The following is an 18,701-nucleotide window of genomic DNA, read 5'->3' on the forward strand; positions in this document are numbered from 1 at the left end:
CCTTACAACCTCCAAATCAAAGACAAAGTGATCATTCAAATAGTGTGTGCAATAATGTTACTTATACTAATATCATGAATAAATAGAAATACTACTCGCTATACTTTTTAATGAAAAAATGATAATTTAAAAATTACTAGTAATACATTTTTATTTCCTTGTATTACCTGTGGGGGTTTGAATTTGATCTTCAAAATATAGTTCAAAATAGCTTTTATGTTAGATTAACCATATATGCATTTTTTCTCTCCAAGAAATGACATTTTAAGATAATTAAATATGTGACTTTACTGATCCTTTGGTAGTAAAATGCTTTTGTGAGTATGATCTATAAAAAGAGTTTGGGAGTTCTTTGCTTTATTTGGCCAACTACTTTTGTTTGTAAGTGTGTGTGTTTGGTTTTCATTACAGTCTGAGTATGTTCCTGGGAGTGTGTCTCATATGAATGTCATTCATCATCTGTCATAGCAGAAGAAAAGTTGAAAACCTCTGCTGTAGGCTATTTTATATACTCTTTTGTATTTAACTCTTGCCCATATGTAGATGACTCTTGAATCAATATCATCACCCACAATAACTTATCCAGGGCTGCAGTCATTTATTAAGCCACCTACTGGGCATCTTTATGTGGATGTCCTACCAGTTTTTGACTTAAAGTTTATTTTATCTGATATAAATGTAGCTCCTCCTGCTCTGTTTTGGTTTTCATTTGCATGAAATGATTTTCTCCATTCCTTCACTTTCAGTAAATGTGTGTCATTACAGGTGAAGTGAGTTTCTCATAGCCAGCATATAGTTAGGTCTTGTTTTTAATCTATTTAGCCATCCTTTGTCTTTTCGTTAGAAAATTTAGTGAAGTTAGGTCACAGGGAAAACTGCTGCCACCCAAACTGGAAAGACAGACAGGCAGAAACAAAGAACTTAAGGAAGAAAAACTCCAAACTGAAACTTGTGTGGGAACCAGGACCAGGGTAGGGAAACCTGAAATATAACTGATTAATTGCTTTAGGCTTATAGACTAATGTGAGTGTTTAAAACTCCATAGGGTCGGAGGATAGTGATAGAGAGGCCCTCACACTTTCGTGAGCTTTACATCCAGGAGCCTGACCAGCTTCTAAGAATGAAAAATTCCCTTATGCTTCTGGCAGGAGGAGGAGAGAAGAAACCATGTGGACATATGCCAGAGCATTCTGTTCTTAACAAAACCTGCCTTTAAGAGGAACTGTTTTATTTAGCACAGCCTGAACTACAGGGGTTTTTATCAGAGCCTACCCAATCTAGGGGAAAGGAAATACCCAACTCCAGCCACCTCCTAGCCTTCCACATGGGGGAAGAAAAATTCACAACTCCAGCCCACTCTAACCATACTGTCCCACCTGAGTTTTGTGGGGTGGAGACGGAGAAGCACTTGTGAAATTCGTAGTTCAGAGGCACAGTCTTAATGAAAGAATGAGACCTAATCATATAGAATGCTAACCCCTCAACAACTTCCCAACACATTACAAAAGGTCTGTTTATTACAGTCCCTTTTACATAATACATCATGTCATGTCTGGTTATCAAGAAAAAATGGCAAGGGATACTAAAAGGAGAAAGCACAGTTTTAAAACATAGAGCAAGTATAAAAACCAGACTCAGATGTGGCAGGAATATTGGAAGTAGACCTGGAGTTTAAAACAGGTATGGTTAACATGAAAAGGATTCTAATGGATAAAGTAGACAGAATGTAAGAACAGATGGTCAATGTAATCAGAGAGATGGAAATTCTAAGAAAGGATTGAAAAGAAATGCTACAGAAGAAAAAATCTGTAGCAGACGTGAACAATGCCTTTTTTGTGCTAATTAGTAAACTGCACATGGATGAGGAAAAAAAAATCTCTGAGCTTGAAGATATGTTAATGGAAACTTCTAAAATGGAAAAACAAAGAAAAAGAAAACTGGGAAGCAAAACAAAACAAAAAGCCAAAGAACTGTGGGACCACCACAGAATGTGTAAATGCATATAGTGGAAATATCAGAAGAAGAAAACAGAAAGAAACAAAAGGAATATGGGAAGCAATAATGACTGAGAATTTTCTAAAATTAATGTCAGACAACAAACTATGTATTCAGGAAGCTCAGAGAAAACCAAGCAGGATAAATGCCAAATTGCCAAATCTCTCTCTCTCTCTCTCTCTCTCTCTCTCTCTCTCACACACACACACACACACACACACACACAGGCATATCATATTCGAACTGCAGAAAACCAAATATAAAAATTCTTGAAGAAATTCAGGAGAAAAAAAATCTTACCTAGAAGACCAAAGAGAATTACCACTGATTTCTTAGAAATCATGCAAACAAGAAGAGAAAGGTATGAAATATGTAAGTGTTGAGGGAAAAAAAGCAACTTAGAATGCTGCACCCAGTGAAATTATCCTTCAAAAGTAGAGGAGACATAAAGCCATTTTCAGACAACAAAAATTGAGGGTTTTGTGCCAAGTAGACCTACCTTACAAGAAATGTTGAAGTTCTTCATAGAAGAGGAAAATCATATAGTTCAAATCATGGATCTACATAAAGAAAGAAAGAGCATCAGCGAAAGAATTAGCAAAATTAAAATTAAAACTTTTCCTGTATCATTGATTGATCTAACAGATAACAGTTTGTTCAAAATCATAGCAACAATGTATTCGATTATATACTCTTACATAAAAGTGAAATGAATGACAGCAATGATACAGTGATGGGAGAGAGAATTAGGCTTATTTTGTTATCATAAGGTTCTTGTACTCTCTATGAAGTAGTATAGTATTATCTAAGGGTATGCTGGGATTAATTCTAAATGTATATTGAAAACTCTGTGGCAATCACTTTTTGTTTAAAAAAAGTATATTGCTATGCTAAGAAAAAAATAGAATATCATAAAATGATTAACGAAAACCTCAAAAAGAAGACAAAGATTGGAAGACAAAAATAGAAGCAAGGCAGTGAGCCGAGATCGCGCCACTGCACTCCAGCCTGGGCGACAGAGCGAGACTCCGTCTCAAAAAAAAAAAAAAAAAAAAGCAAGGACACAGGTAGTGAAAAGAAAGTAGTAATAAATATAGTAGATACTAATTCACTTGTGTCAACAATCAGTGGTCTAAATATACCAATTAAAAGATGCAGAATATCAGAGTGGATCAAAAGACAAGATCCAACTATGTGCTGTCTACAAAACACCCACTTTATTAAAAAATATACAGATTAAAAGCAAATGGAAGAAGAAATATATATCATGCTAATACCAAAATAAAATCAGAACAGCTATATTAATTTCTGACACAACAGACTTCAAAGCAAGAAAAATTATCAGGGATAAATGGGCATTACATAATTTTAAAAGGGTCAATTCTCCAAGAAGATATACACAATCCTTTTTGTGTATGTGCCAAACATGAGAACCTCAAAATACATGAGTAAAAACTGACCAAACTAGAAAGAGAAACAGATGAATTCACTAGTATAGTTTGACAATTAGACACTCCTCTTTCTGAAATAAACAGAGTCTGCTGGCAGAATATTCTTAAGGACATAGCAATAATACCACATTAATCAACTGGATATAATTGACATCTATTAACTACATCATTCAATGACAGCACAACACACATTCTTCTCAAGCTCACATGGAACATTCATCAAAATAAACCACATTCTGGGTCATAAAGCAGACCTTAGCACATTTAAAAGAACAGAAATTATCATACAATATCTGCATTCATGCCACAATAGAATTAAAATACAAATCAATAACAGCTGGAGAACTCCAAAATTATAGGGGATTAAACAACACACTTTTAAGTAACCTATAGGTCAAAACAGAAATCTCAAAAGAAATTAAAAATATTTAAACTAAATAAAAATAAGATACAATTTTTCAAAATTTGCAGGGAAGACTGTGCTTAGCATTGAATGCACATATTAGAACCAAAGAAAGATCGGAGAGTAATGATCCAAGCTTCCACCTTAGGAAACTAGAAAAAAATTAGATCCAAAATAAGCAGGAGAAAACATATAATAAAAATTAGTGCCAAAATCAATGAAATTGAAAACAGGAAATCAATAGAGAAAATTAACAAAAATCTAGTTCTTTGAAAAGATCAACAAAATTGATGAACCTCCAGTCAGGCTAAGACAAAAAAGAAGGAAGACAAATCACTAATATCAGTAATGAAAAAGAGGATATCACTGTAGTCTCATGGACATTAAAAGGTTATACAGCAATATTATGAACAACTTTCTATGCCCAAAATTTGATAACCTATGTAAAATGAACCAATTTCTTGAAAGATAATTCTCACAAAAGAAGATATAGATTATCTGAATGGGCCTATATCTATTACAGAAATTGAACCAATACTTAATAACATTTTCAAACAGAAGCACCAGGCCCAGATGGGTTCACTGGTGAATTCTGCCAAACATTTATGAAAGAAATTATACAAATTCTCTACAATCTCTTCCAGAATACAGAAGCAGTGGGAATACTTCCAAATTCTTTGTGAAGCCAACATTACTCTAATACTAAAACCAGACAAAAACATCACAAGAAAAGAAAACTACAGCCCAGTATTTCTCATGAACATAGATGCAAAAATTCTCAACAAAATATTAGTGAATTGACTCCGAGAGTTATTTAAAAAAATACACCATAACCAGGCGGTGTATATTATCCCAGGTAAGGCAAGACTGGTTCAACATTTGAAAATCATTTGAATTGATGTGTTCAGCACATCAAAAGTCTAAAGAAGAAAAATCACATGATCATAACAATAGATGCAGAAAAAGCATTTGACGGTGTGGAGCCAAGATGGCCGAATAGGAACAGCTCCAGTCTACAGTTCCCAGCATGAGCGATGCAGAAGATGGGTGATTTCTGCATTTCCAACTGAGGTACCGGGTTCATCTCACTGGGGAGTGTCGGAAAGTGGGTGCAGGACAGTGGGTGCAGTGCACCGAGCATGAGCCGAAGCAGGGCAGGCATTGCCTCACCCAGGAAGCACAAGGGATCAGGGAATTCCCTTTCCTAGTCAAAGAAAGGGGTGACAGACAGCACCTGGAAAATCAGGTCACTCCCACCCTAATACTGCACTTTTCCAACAGTCTTAGCAAACGGCACACCAGGAGATTATATCCCACGCCTGGCTCAGAGGTTCCTACGCCCACGGAGTCTCACTCATTGCTAGCACAGCAGTCTGAGATCAAACTGCAAGGCAGCAGTGAGTCCGGGGGAGGGGCGCCTGCTATTGCCTAGGCTTGAGTAGGTAAACAAAGCGGCTGGGAAGCTCGAATTGGGTGGAGCCCACCACAGCTCAAGGAGGCCTGCCTGCCTCTGTAGACTCTACCTCTGGAGGCAGGGCACAGCCAAACAAAAGTCAGCAGAATCCTCTGCAGACTTAAATGTCCCTGTCTGACAGCCTTGAAGAGAGTAGTGGTTCTCCCAGCACGCAGCTGGACATCTGAGAATGGACAGACTACCTCCTCAAGTGGGTCTCTGACACCCGAGTAGCCTAACTGGGAGGCACCCCCCAGTAGGGGCAGACTGACACCTCACAGGGCCTGGTACTCCTCTCAGACAAAATTTCCAGAGGAATGATCAGGCAGCAACATCTGCTGTTCACCAATATCTGCTGTTCACCAATATCTGCTGTTCTGCAGCCTCTGCTGCTGATACTCAGGCAAACAGGGCCTGGAGGGGACCTCCAGCAAACTCCAACAGACCTGCAGCTGAGGGTCCTGACTGTTAGAAGGAAAACTAACAAACGGAAAGGACATCCACACCAAAAACCCATCTGTACGTCACCATCGTCAAAGACCAAAGGTAGATAAAACCACAAAGATGGGGAAAAAAACAGAGCAGAAAAACTGGAAACTCTAAAAATCAGAGCGCCTCTTCTCCTCCAAAGGAACACAGCTCCTCACCAGCAATGGAACAAAGCTGGACGGAGAAAGACTTTGACGAGGTGAGAGAAGAAAGCTTCAGACGATCAAACTACTCCGAGCTACAGGAGGAAGTTCGAACCCATGGCAAAGAAGTTAAAAATCTTGAAAAAAAATTAGATGAATGGCTAACTAGAATAACCAATGCAGAGAAGTCCTTGAAGGACCTGATGGAGCCGAAAACCAAGACACGAGAACTACGTGACGAATGCACAAGCCTCAGTAGCCGATTCAATCAACTGCAAGAAAGGGTATCAGTGATGGAAGATGAGATAAATGAAATGAAGCGAGAAGTTTAAAGAAAAAAGAATAAAAAGAAATGAACAAAGCCTCCAAGAAACATGGAACTATGTGAAAAGACCAAATCTATGTCTGATTGGTGTATCTGAAAGTGACGGGGAGAAAGGAACCAAGTTGGAAAACACTTTGCAGGATATTATCCAGGAGAACTTCCCCAATCTAGCAAGGCAGGCCAACATTCAAATTCAGGAAAGACAGAGAACACCACAAAGATACTCCTCGAGAACAGCAACTCCAAGACACACAATTGTCAGATTCACCAAAGTTGAAATGAAGGAAAAAATGTTAAGGGCAGCCAGAGAGAAAGGTCGGGTTACCCACAAAGGGAAACCCATCAGACTAACAGCTGATCTCTTGGCAGAAACTCTATAAGCCAGAGGAGAGTGGGGCCAATATTCAACATTCTTAAAGAAAAGAATTTTCAACCCAGAATTTCATATCCAGCCAAACTAAGCTTCATAAGTGAAGGAGAAATAAAATCTTTTACAGACAAGCAAATGCTGAGAGATTTTGTCACCACCAGGCCTGCCCTACAAGAGCTCCTGAAGGAAGCACTAAACATAGAAAGGAACAACCGGTACCAGCCACTGCAAAAACATGCCAAATTGTAAAGACTATCGAGGCTAGGAAGAAACTGCATCAACTAACGAGCAAAATAACCAGCTAACATCATAATGACAGGATCAAATTCACACATAACGATATTAACCTTAAATGTAAATGGGCTAAATGCTCCAATTAAAAGACTCAGACTGGCAAATTGGATAAAGAGTCAAGACCCATCAGTGTGCTGTATTCAGGAAACCCATGTCACGTGCAGAGACACACATAGGCTCAAAATAAAGGGATGGAGGAAGATCTACCAAGCAAATGGAAAACAAAAAAAAGCAGGGGTTGCAATCCTAGTCTCTGATAAAACAGACTTTAAACCAACAAAGATCAAAAGAGACAAAGAAGGCCATTACATAATGGTAAAGGGATCAATTCAACAAGAAGAGCTAACTATCCTAAATATATATGCACCCAATACAGGAGCACGCAGATTCACAAAGCAAGTCCTTAGAGACCTACAAAGAGACTTAGACTCCCACACAATAACAATGGGAGACTTTAACACCCACTGTCAACATTAGACAGATCAGCAAGACAGAAAGTTAACAAGGATATCCAGGAATTGAACTCAGCTCTGCACCAAGCGGACCTAATAGACATCTACAGAACTTTCCACCCCAAATCAACAGAATATACATTCTTCTCAGCACCACAGTGCACTTATTCCAAAATTGACCGCTTAGTTGGAAGTAAAGCACTCCTCAGCGAATGTAAAAGAACAAAAATTATAACAAACTGTCTCTCAGGCCACAGTGCAATCAAACTAGAACTCAGGATTAAGAAACTCGCTCAAAACTGCTCAACTACAGGGAAACTGAACAATCTGCTCCTGAATGACTACTGGGTACATAGCAAAATGAAGGCAGAAATAAAGATGTTCTTGGAAACCAATGAGAACAAAGACACAACATACCAGAATCTCTGGGACACATTCATAGCAGTGTGTAGAGGGAAATTTATACCACTAAATGCCCACAAGAGAAGGCAGGAAAGATCTAAAATTGACACCCTAACATCACAATTAAAAGAACTAGAGAAGCAAGAGCAAACACATTCAAAAGCTAGAAGAAGGCAGGAAATAACTAAGATCAGAGGAGAACTGAAGGAGATAAACACACAAAAAAACCCTTCAAAAAATCAATGAATCCAGGAGCTGGTTTTTTGAAAAGATCAACAAAATTCATAGACTGCTAGCAAGACTAATAAAGAAGAAAAGAGAGAAGAATCAAATAGACACAATAAAAAATGATAAAGGGGATATCACCACCGAACCCACAGAAATACAAACTAGCATCAGAGAATGCTATAAACACCTCTACGCAAATAAACTAGAAAATCTAGAAGAAATGGATAAATTCCTAGACACATACACCCTCTTAAGACTAAACCAGGAAGAAGTTGAATCTCTGAATAGACCAATAACAGGCTCTGAAATTGAGGCAATAATTAATAGCTTACCAACCAAAAAAAGTCCAGGACCAGATGGATTCACAGCCGAATTCTACCAGAGGTACAAGGAGGAACTGGTACCATTCCTTCTGAAACTATTCCAATCAATAGAAAAAGAGGGAATCCTCCCTAGCTCATTTTATGAGGCCAGCATCGTCCTGATACCAAAGCCTGGCAGAGACATGACAAAAAAAGAGAATTTTAGACCAATGTCCCTGATGAACATCAATGCAAAAATCCTCAATAAAATACTGGCAAACCGAATCCAGCAGCACATCAAGAAGCTTATCCACCATGATCAAGTGGGCTTCATCTCTGGGTTGCAAGGCTGGTTCAACATACACAAATCAATAAATGTAATCCAGCATATAAACAGAACCAATGACAAAAACCATATGATTATCTCAATACATGCAGAAAAGGCCTTTGACAAAATTCAACAACCCTTCATCCTAGAAACTCTCAATAAATTATGTATTGATGGGACGTATCTCAAAATAATAAGAGCTATCTATGACAAATCCACAGCCAATATGATACTGAATAGGCAAAAACTGGAAGCATTCCCTTTGAAAACTGGCACAAGACAGGGATGCCCTCTCTCACCACTCCTATTCAACATAGTATTGGAAGTTCTGGCCAGGGCAATCAGGCAGGAGAAGGAAATAAAGGGTATTCAATTAGGAAAAAAGGAAGTCAAATTGTCCCTGTTTGCAGATGACATGATTGTATATTTAGAAAACCCCATCATCTCAGCCCCAAATCTCCTTAAGCTGATAAGCAACTTCAGCAAAGTCTCAGGATACAAAATCAATGTGCAAAAATGACAAGCATTCTTATACAGCAATAACAGACAAACAGAGAGCCAAATCATGAGTGAACTCCCATTCACAATTGCTTCAAAGAGAATAAAATACCTAGGAATCCAACTTACAAGGGACATGAAGGACCTCTTCAAGGAGAACTACAAACCACTGCTCAAGGAAATAAAAGAGGATACAAAGAAATGGAAGAACATTCCATGCTCATGGGTAGGAAGAATCAATATCGTGAAACTGGCCATACTGCCCAAGGTAATTTATAGATTCAATGCCATCCCCATCAAGCTACCAATGACTTTCTTCACAGAATTGGAAAAAACTACTTTAAAGTTCATATGGAACCAAAAAAGAGCCTGCATTGCCAAGTCAATCCTAAGCCAAAAGAACAAAGCTGGAGGCATCACGCTACCTGACTTCAAACTGTACTCCAAGGCTACAGTAACCAAAACAGCATGGTACTGGTACCAAAACAGAGATATAGACAAATGGAACAGAACAGAGCCCTCAGAAATAATGCCACATATCTACAACCATCTGATCTTTGACAAACCTGACAAAAACAAGCAATGGGGAAAAGATTCCCTATTTAATAAATGGTGCTGGGAAAACTGGCTAGCCATATGTAGAAAGCTGAAACTGGATCCCTTCCTTACATCTTATACAAAAATTAATTCAAGATGGATTAAAGACTTAAATGTTAGAGCTAAAACCATAAAAACCCTAGAAGAAAACCTAGGCAGTACCATTCAGGACATAGGCATGGGCAAGGTCTTCATGTCTAAAACACCAAAAGCAATGGCAACAAAAGCCTAAATAGACAAATGTGGTCTAATTAAACTAAAGAGCTTCTGCACACCAAAAGAAACTACCATCAGAGTGAACAGGCAACCTACAGAATGGGAGAAAATTTTTGCAACCTACTCATCTGACAAAGGGCTAATATCCAGAATCTACAATGAACTCAAACAAATCTACAAGAAAAAAACAAACAACCCCATCAAAAAGTGGGTGAAGGATATGAACAGACACTTCTCAAAAGAAGACATTTATGCAGCCAAAAGACACATGAAAAAATGCTCATCATCACTGGCTATCAGAGAAATGCAAATCAAAACTACAATGAGATACCATCTCACACCAGCTAGAATGGCGATCATTAAAAAGTCAGGAAACAACAGGTGCTGGAGAGCATGTGGAGAAATAGGAACACTTTTACACTGTTGGTGGGACTGTAAACTAGTTCAACCATTGTGGAAGTCAGTGTGGCGATTCCTCAGGGATCTAGAACTAGAAATACCATTTGACCCAGCCATCCCATTACTGGGTATATACCCAAAGGATTATAAATCTTGCTGCTATAAAGACACATGCACATGTATGTTTATTGTGGCACTATTCATAATAGCAAAAACTTGGAACCAAGCCAAATACCTGTCAATGATAGACTGGATTAAGAAAATGTGGCACGTATATACCATGGAATACTATGCAGCCATAAAAAAGGATGAGTTCTTGTCCTTTGTAGGGACATGGATGAAGCTGGAAACCATCATCCTCAGCAAACTATCGCAAGGACAGAAAACCAAACACTGCATGTTCTCAGTCATAGGTGGGAACTGCACAATGAGAACACATGGACACAGGAAGGGGAACATCACACACCGGGGCCTGTTGTGGGGTGAGGGAAGGGGGAGGGATAGCATTAGGATATATACCTAATGTTAAATGATGAGTTGCTGGGTGCAGCACACCAACATGGCACATATATACATATGTAACTAACCTGCACGTTGTGCACATGTACCCTAAAACTTCAAGTATAATTAAAAAAAAAAGAAAAAGCATTTGACAAAATCCAACACCTATCGTTGATAAAAACCCTCAGTAAACAAGGAATAATAGAAGCGAACTTCCTCAACTTGATAAAGAACATATACAAAAACCCTACAGCAATGTCACACAATAATGAGAAACTACAAGATTTGCTGCCAAATTAGGAAGAAGGCAAGTATATCCCCTCTTACCACTGTTTTTTTCTTAACATAGTATTTTAAATCATAGATAATGTATTAAGAAAATAAAATAAAAGGTGTAGTTACTGGAAAGAAAGAAATAAAACTGCATTTGCTTTTACATACCATGATTATCTAAGTAGAAATTTTTTAAAAAATCAATTAAAAAAATCCCTTCTGAAACTAGCAAGTGACTATAGCATAGTTGCAGAATATAAGGTTAATGTACAGAAGTCGATAGTTTTTTCTGTATACTGGCAATGAAGAAGTGAAAGTTAAAATTAAAAACAATGCCGGTTATATTAGCAACCCCAAAATGATATACTTAGATTTAAATCTAACAAAACATGGACAACATCTATAAGAGGAAAACTATAAAACTCCATTTAAAAAAATCAAAGAACTAAATAAATAGAGAGATAATCCATGTTTATGGGTAGGAAGACTCAATATTGTTAGGATGTCAGTTCTACCCAATTTGATTCAAGATTTTATGCAATCCCAATAAAAATCGTAGGGAGTTACTTTGTGGATATTGATAAACTGATTCTAAAGTTTATATGGACAGACAAAAGACTCAGAATAACCAACAGAGTACTAAAGGAGAACAAAGTTGAAGAATTAACACTACCAGATATGAAGATTTACTATAAAGCTACAGTAATCAAAACAGTGTAGTACTGATGAAAGAATAGACAAACAAGTCAATGCAAGAGACTAGAGAGCCAGAAATAGATCTACAGTAATATAGTCAACTGATCTTAGACAAAGGAGCAAACACAATATCATGGAGGAAAATTGGCATCTCAGCAAATGGTGCTAGAAAAACGACATCCGCATGCCAAAATAAATTGATAAATGTAGTAGACACAGATCTTAAAACTCTAGTAAAAATTAATCAAAATGGATCATAAATGGTAATGAAAATGAAAAACTCGAACTCCTAGAAGATAGCAGGAGAAATTCTAGGTGACCTATAGTATGGCAATTATTTTTTAGATACAATCAAGGGAACAGTTCATGAAAGAAATAATAATATGAAATTCATTAAAATTATAACGTTTGTTCTAGAAAAGACACTGTCAAGAAAGTGAGAAGGCAAGTCATAGAGTGGGAGAAAGTAGTTGCAAAAGACACATCTGGTAAAGGACTGTTGTCCAAAATATACAAAGAACTCTTTAAACTGAACAATAAGCAAATGAACAACCTGATTAAAAAATGGGCAAAGACCTAACAGACACCTCACTAGGTAGCTAATAAACATATGAGAAGATGCTCAACATTTTATGTTATTAGGGAACTACAAACTAAAACAACAATGACATACACTACACACCTATTGGAATGGCCAAAATCTGACACACTAACAGCACCAAATCCTCACAAGGTTATGAAGCACCAGGAACTCTACCATCACTTTGGAAAAAAGCAGTTTCTCACAAAGCTAAGCATGTTCTTACCATGCGATACAGCAGTTGTGCTTCTCGGTATTTTTCCAAATGAGTTGTAAACTCTGTCCTCACCAAAACCTGCTAACAGATTGTTTAGAGCAGCTTTATTCATAACCATCCAAACTTGGAAGCAATAAAAATGTCTTCCAGGAGTTGAAAGGATAAACTTTGTTACATCTAGACAATGGAATATTGTTCTATGCCAAAAAGAAATGAACTATCAAGCCATGAAAAGAAACGGAGGAAACGTAAATGCACAATACTAGGTGACAGAAGCTGATCTGCAAATGTCACATGTGATTTCAATTATATGACATGATGAAAACGGCAAAACTATGAAGACAGTAAATTCTTCAGGGGATTCCAGAGGTTGGGGGAAGGGAGAGATAAAAGGTACTCAAATAGAGGATTTTTAAGGCAGTGAAACTACTCTGTAATGATACTACAATGGTGGATACCTATCATTATACATTGGTCGAAACCTGTATAATGTAAAATACCAAGAGTGAAACCTAATGTAAACTATGGACTTTGGTTGATACTGATGCATCAGTGTTGGTTCACTGGTTATAATAAATGGAGAATGACAGAGCAAGATGGCCAAATAGAAGGCTGTACCAATCGTTCCACCTACATGGTCAACAATTTAACAATTATCTATGCAAAAACACACTTTCATAAGAACCAAAAATCAGGTGAGCATTCATAGTACCTGATTTTAACTTCATACCACTGAGAGAGATATTGAAGAGGGTAGGAAAGACAGTGTTGAATCACTGATGCCACCTTTTCCCCATCACTCAGCAGGAGCCATGTGACATGAAGAGAAAATCTGTGCATTTGTGGGAGGGGGAGAGCACAGTGGTTCCGAGATATTGCATTGAACTCAACTCTGCCTTGTCACAGTAGAAGACAAAACTGGGCTGAACTTTAGTAACACCAGCCCACGGAGGGAGTATTTAAACCAGCCCTAGCCAGAGGAGAATCACCTATCCCATCCCAGCAGTCAGAACTTGAGTTACTGCAAGCCTCAGCAAAGCGGGCTAAAATGCTATGGGGCCTTAAATAATGTTTATTTAAGTTTAATAAACTTAAATAACAATTTAAGTTCCAATTAAGTAACAATTTTAAGTTTAATAAATAACAATTTAAGTTAATAATAAGCATTATTTACTGTTCCAAAGCCTAGGCTCTAAACAGTCTAGGCCACAAGGATTACAACTCCTAGGCATGTCCTAGTCCTGAACTGGACTCAGAGCCAGTGGACCTGGAGAACAGGCAACCTATTGAGACACCAGCCAGGCCAGCTAAGGGAGTGCTTGCACCGTCCCTCCTCCAACCCCAGGCTGCACAGCTCACAGTTCCCAAGGAGACCCCTTTCTTCTGCTTGAGGAGAGGGAAGAGTGGGGAGGACTTTGTCTTCCATCTTGGATACCAGCTCAGTCACAGTAGGATAGGCACCAGTCACAGTCAGAGTCATAAGGCCCCCTTGCCATGCCCCAGCTCCTGAACATCATTTCTGGACACCCCCTGAGCCAGAAGGGAACCTGCTGCCATGAAGGTAAGGACCCAGTCTTGAAAAGACCCATCACCTGCTGACTAAAGAGGCTTATGGTAATAGTGGCTATGAGGTGAGGCTCCTCTGCCTGTGGAAACGGGAGGGAAGGGTCGGAGGGACTGTGTCTTATGATTTGAGTGCCAGTTCAGCTGCAATACAATAGAATACCTGGTAGACTTCTAAGGTTTCTGACTCCAGTTCCTGGCTACTGAATGGCACCTCTGTACCCAACCAGGGCCTGGAGGAACTTGCTTCCCTGAAGAGAAGGATGCAAGCCTGGCTGGCTTCACTTCCACAAATTGTAGACCCAGGGCCTTGAGTGAACTTAGGGGGTAGCCAGGTAGTGGTTACAGCAGACCTTGGACAAGACCCAGTGCTTTGATGGCTTAAGGAATGACCCAGCACAGTTCCAGTGGTGGTAGCCACAGGGGTACTTGTGTCACTCCACCCCCAGATCCAGAGAGAAAGAGAGACTCCATTTGTTTGGGAGAAAGTAAGGAAAGAGAAGAAGAGTCTCTGCATGGTAATCCAGATAATTCTTCCGGATCTCATCTAAGACCATTAAGGTGCTACATCTAGGAGATGCCTATCTCTTGTCATATACAAAAATAAATAAAAATGGATTAGACTTAAATCTAAGACCTCAAACTATGAAACTACTACACAAAAACATCGGAGGAAGTCTCCTGGATATTTGCCTGGGCAAAAATTCTTCTTGTGTAATAACTTACAAGCATAGACAACAAAAGCAAAAGTGGGCAAATGGGATCACATTAAGTTAAAAAGCTTCTTCACAGCAAAGGAAATAGTCCACAAAGTGAAAGACAACCTACAGATGGGAGAAAATATTTTGCCAACTATCCATCTGACAAGAGATTAATAACCAGAATATATAAGGAGCTCAAACAACTGTATAGGAAAAAAAAACTAACAATCTAATTAAAAATGAGCAAAAGATCTGAATAGACATTTCTCAAAAGAAGACATACAAATGGCAAACAAGCATATGAAAAGGTGTTCATCACTGATCATCAGAGAAATGCAAATCAAAACTACAATAAGATATAATCTCAGGCCAGTTAAAATGACTTATATACCACCACACCTAGCTAATTTTTGTGTTTTTAATAGAAACAGCATTTAGGCTGAGGCACGGGAATCGCTTGAGCTTGAGAGGTGGAGGTTGTAGTGAGCTGACATCACACCATGCACTCTAGCAGGGGCAACACAGTGAGACTCTGTCTCAAAAAAAAAAAAAAAAGGCTTATATGCAAAAGATCAGCAATAAGATGCCGGCAAGGGTGTAGAGAAAAGGGAACACCCAACACTGTTGGTGGGAATGTAAATTAATCCGACCACTATGGAGAACAGTTTGGAAGTTCCTCAGAAAACTAAAAATAGAGCCACCATAGGATCTAGCAATCCCACTGCTAGGTATATACCTGAAAGAAAGGAAATCAGTGCATAGAAAATATATGTGTACTCTCATGTTTGTCTCAGCACTAGTCACAGTAGCCAAGATATTGAAGCAATGTAAGTGTCCATAAAGAAATGAATAGACAAAGAAAATGAGGTACTTATACACAATGGAGTACAATTCAGCCATAAAAAAGAATGAGATCCTATCATTTGCAACAACATGAATAGAACTGGAGGTCATTATGTTAAGTGAAATAAGCCAGGCACAGAAAGACAAATTGTGTATGTTCTTACTTATTTGTGGGAGCTAAAAATTCAAATAATTGGACTCATGGAGATAGAAAGTAAAGGATAGTTAAAGAAGCTGGGAAGGATAGTGGGGGAGTGTGGGGGAGGTGGGGATGGTTAATGGGTACAAAAAAATGGAAAGAATGAATAAGACCTAGTATTCACTAGCACAACAGAGTGACTATAGTCAGTAATAATTTGTGTACATTTTTAAATAACTAAATGAGTATAGTTGGATTATATATAAAAGATAAATGTTTGAGGTGATGGATATCCCGTTTACCCTGATGTGATTATTATGCATTGCATGCCTGTATCGAAATGTCTCATAGCAATCTATAAATACATACACACGCTATTGTACCCACAAAAATTAAAAATAAATATTTTTTTTTAAAAATTAAAAAATAAGATAGAACAAATTGAGCACTCTTGCGTGGGATTTTGATAGTGGAAGAGGTTGCGCTTATTTTGGATCAAGAGAAAACAGGACATGTTTGTACCCTCCACTCAATTTTGCTGTGACCCTAACACTGCTCTAAAAATAAAGTCTGTGTTTTTAAAAGCATATGATACAGAGTTACACACACTGAATTTGTCTAGTGAATTATTATCTAGATCTAAAATAATTGTATTTTCTACTATATAACACATTACATCATCTGTCTAGCTATCTCTCTCACAAAGTAGAATGTCTGTGAAATAGAACACAAGGAAGGAGAGAGAATTATGACCCAAGCAAGAATCATGGGTCCAGAATTCCACCCAAGGAAGCTAGTTCAAAGCCAGAGAAAGAGCACAGCTTTTCACACAATTGAATAGATCTCAACTTCATGATTTTGGTATTGAAGATGCTGACAGTAGCCGGTGGCTCTGTGAAGGCAATTTTCCAACCTACCATTCTTGGCTACTCCTGGGATATTTTACCTGGCTGTGAGATCCCCCTGAGAAGCTCCTCTTTTTCTCACACAATTCCTCCATCAGCGAAGTGTGGTGGGCAGCACACAGTGACTATGATTCCTGGAGATGGCACTGGGACTGAACTTATGCTGCCTGTCAAGATTATGTTCAGACATGTATGTGTGCCTGTGGACTTTGAGGGAATGTCAGTGACCTCCACCTCTGCCTCACATGAAGAGGAAATTCATAATGCCATCATGGCAGTTCATTGAAACCGTGTGGCTTTGAAGAGTAGCATTAAAACTGAGGACACCCTGCCACCATCATACAAATCCTTCAACAACATGTTGCATACCACCCTAGATCTCTATGCCAATGTCATTCATTTAAAAAATTTGCCAAATGTGGAGACCTGGCACAAGGACGTAGACATCCTAGTTGTTTGGGAAAACACAGAGGGTGAGTATAGCAATCTGGAGCATGAGAGTGTGAAAGGAGTGACAGAGAGCCTAAAGATCATGACTAAGGCCAAGTCTTTGCGCATTGCTGAATATGCCTTCCAGCTGGCCCAGAAGATGGGATGCAAAAAAGTGATGGCTGTGCACAAGGTCAACATCACGAAACTGGGAGATGGTCTCTTTCTCCAGTGCTGTGGGGGAGGTGGCATCCCGCTATCCTCAGCTCACCTTGGAAGACATGATTATGGAGAATGCCACAATGCAGTGAGTATCCCAGCCCCAACAGTTTGATGTCATGGTAATGCTCAGTCTTTATGGCAATGTTATCAACAGTGTCTGCACAGGTTTGATTGGTGGGGCAGGCCTTGTGCCTGGAGCCAACTATGTCTATATGTATGCAGTGTTTGAGACAGCTTCAAGGCAATGTGACAATTTAGTCAATACAAATCTGGCAAACCCTACCGCCATGCTGCTGGCAATTTGTATCATGCTGGATTACCTCAAACTCCACTCCTATGCCACCCACATTCATACTGCAGTCTTGGCATCCTTGGACAACAAAAGTGTCCATACTGCAGACCTTGGAGGCCAGGGTACCACATTGGACATCATTCAAAACATCATAGACCACATTTGAAATGTCAATTAATTGTTCTGTGCCTTGGAGGCTAAGCTATCCCTCAAAGTCCGTCCTGTCCTACTTGTTACCTCCACTCTCTCTGCTTTAAAAACCCTAGCCAGCTTAGCTACTGCAGACTCCACAAGAAACCAGCTTATGCTTTAATTCACAAGCAGGGCAGGGTGGGGGCCTGCGTGAACCAAAACTGATTTTTTTCCCATTAAATTGAAATGCCATAAAAATTTTTTGTTTAAATTGAGGACAATTTTATCTAAACGAATTGAGGACATTCATATCTATTTTAATCCACAATTCTCCCTTCTCTACGATATTATATACTGAATAAATCGGAGCCGTTTGTGGAGTCCTGGGGGCTTTCCCAGAGCTTGGCACACTGATTTTCTCTTTATCTTGGTCATTAACATTCAGCAAACCCGCCTGCAGAGAAGCCGGGCTTCTCTCTAGAGGTCGTTAATGAGTTAATTAGTGCAATAAACTTTGCCTAAAAAATATACATTGTAACTTTTCTAATAAATAGGACAACATACAGCAGAGCTGACATAGAATGCTTCCACTCCTTCCTGGATAGCCCATCTTTCCTATGGTCTTACTTATGACCTTTACGTTAGGAATTTTCTCCAGTGTTCTTTTTCACACATGAACATTTTTAGGCACTGCAGCTCTTCTGGAAAGGGGATTCTTGAATTCTTCCAGCTGGACTCAAGAGTGTAGAGGTCAAAACCCCAGTTAACAGGCACTACACCCACAACATTTTGAGAAACAGAGAACTATCGATTGTAAACTCTTTGGTCAGTGTTTCACAGTCTTTTACGGTTTACTTTCAATC

General features: G+C 38.7%; 1 protein-coding gene and 1 pseudogene across 2 annotated transcripts in view; both read left to right on the plus strand.

The window, feature by feature from the left end:
- Positions 1-18,701, plus strand: part of NELL1 (neural EGFL like 1) — a 914,558-nt gene that overhangs the window by 606,657 nt on the left and 289,200 nt on the right. The gene's annotated exons all lie outside the window — the stretch shown is intronic.
- LOC129525310 (isocitrate dehydrogenase [NAD] subunit gamma, mitochondrial-like) lies at positions 16,677-17,872 on the plus strand (annotated as a pseudogene).

Source organism: Gorilla gorilla, chromosome 9, assembly GCF_029281585.2.
Source record: "Gorilla gorilla gorilla isolate KB3781 chromosome 9, NHGRI_mGorGor1-v2.1_pri, whole genome shotgun sequence".
NCBI lineage: Eukaryota > Metazoa > Chordata > Mammalia > Primates > Hominidae > Gorilla > Gorilla gorilla.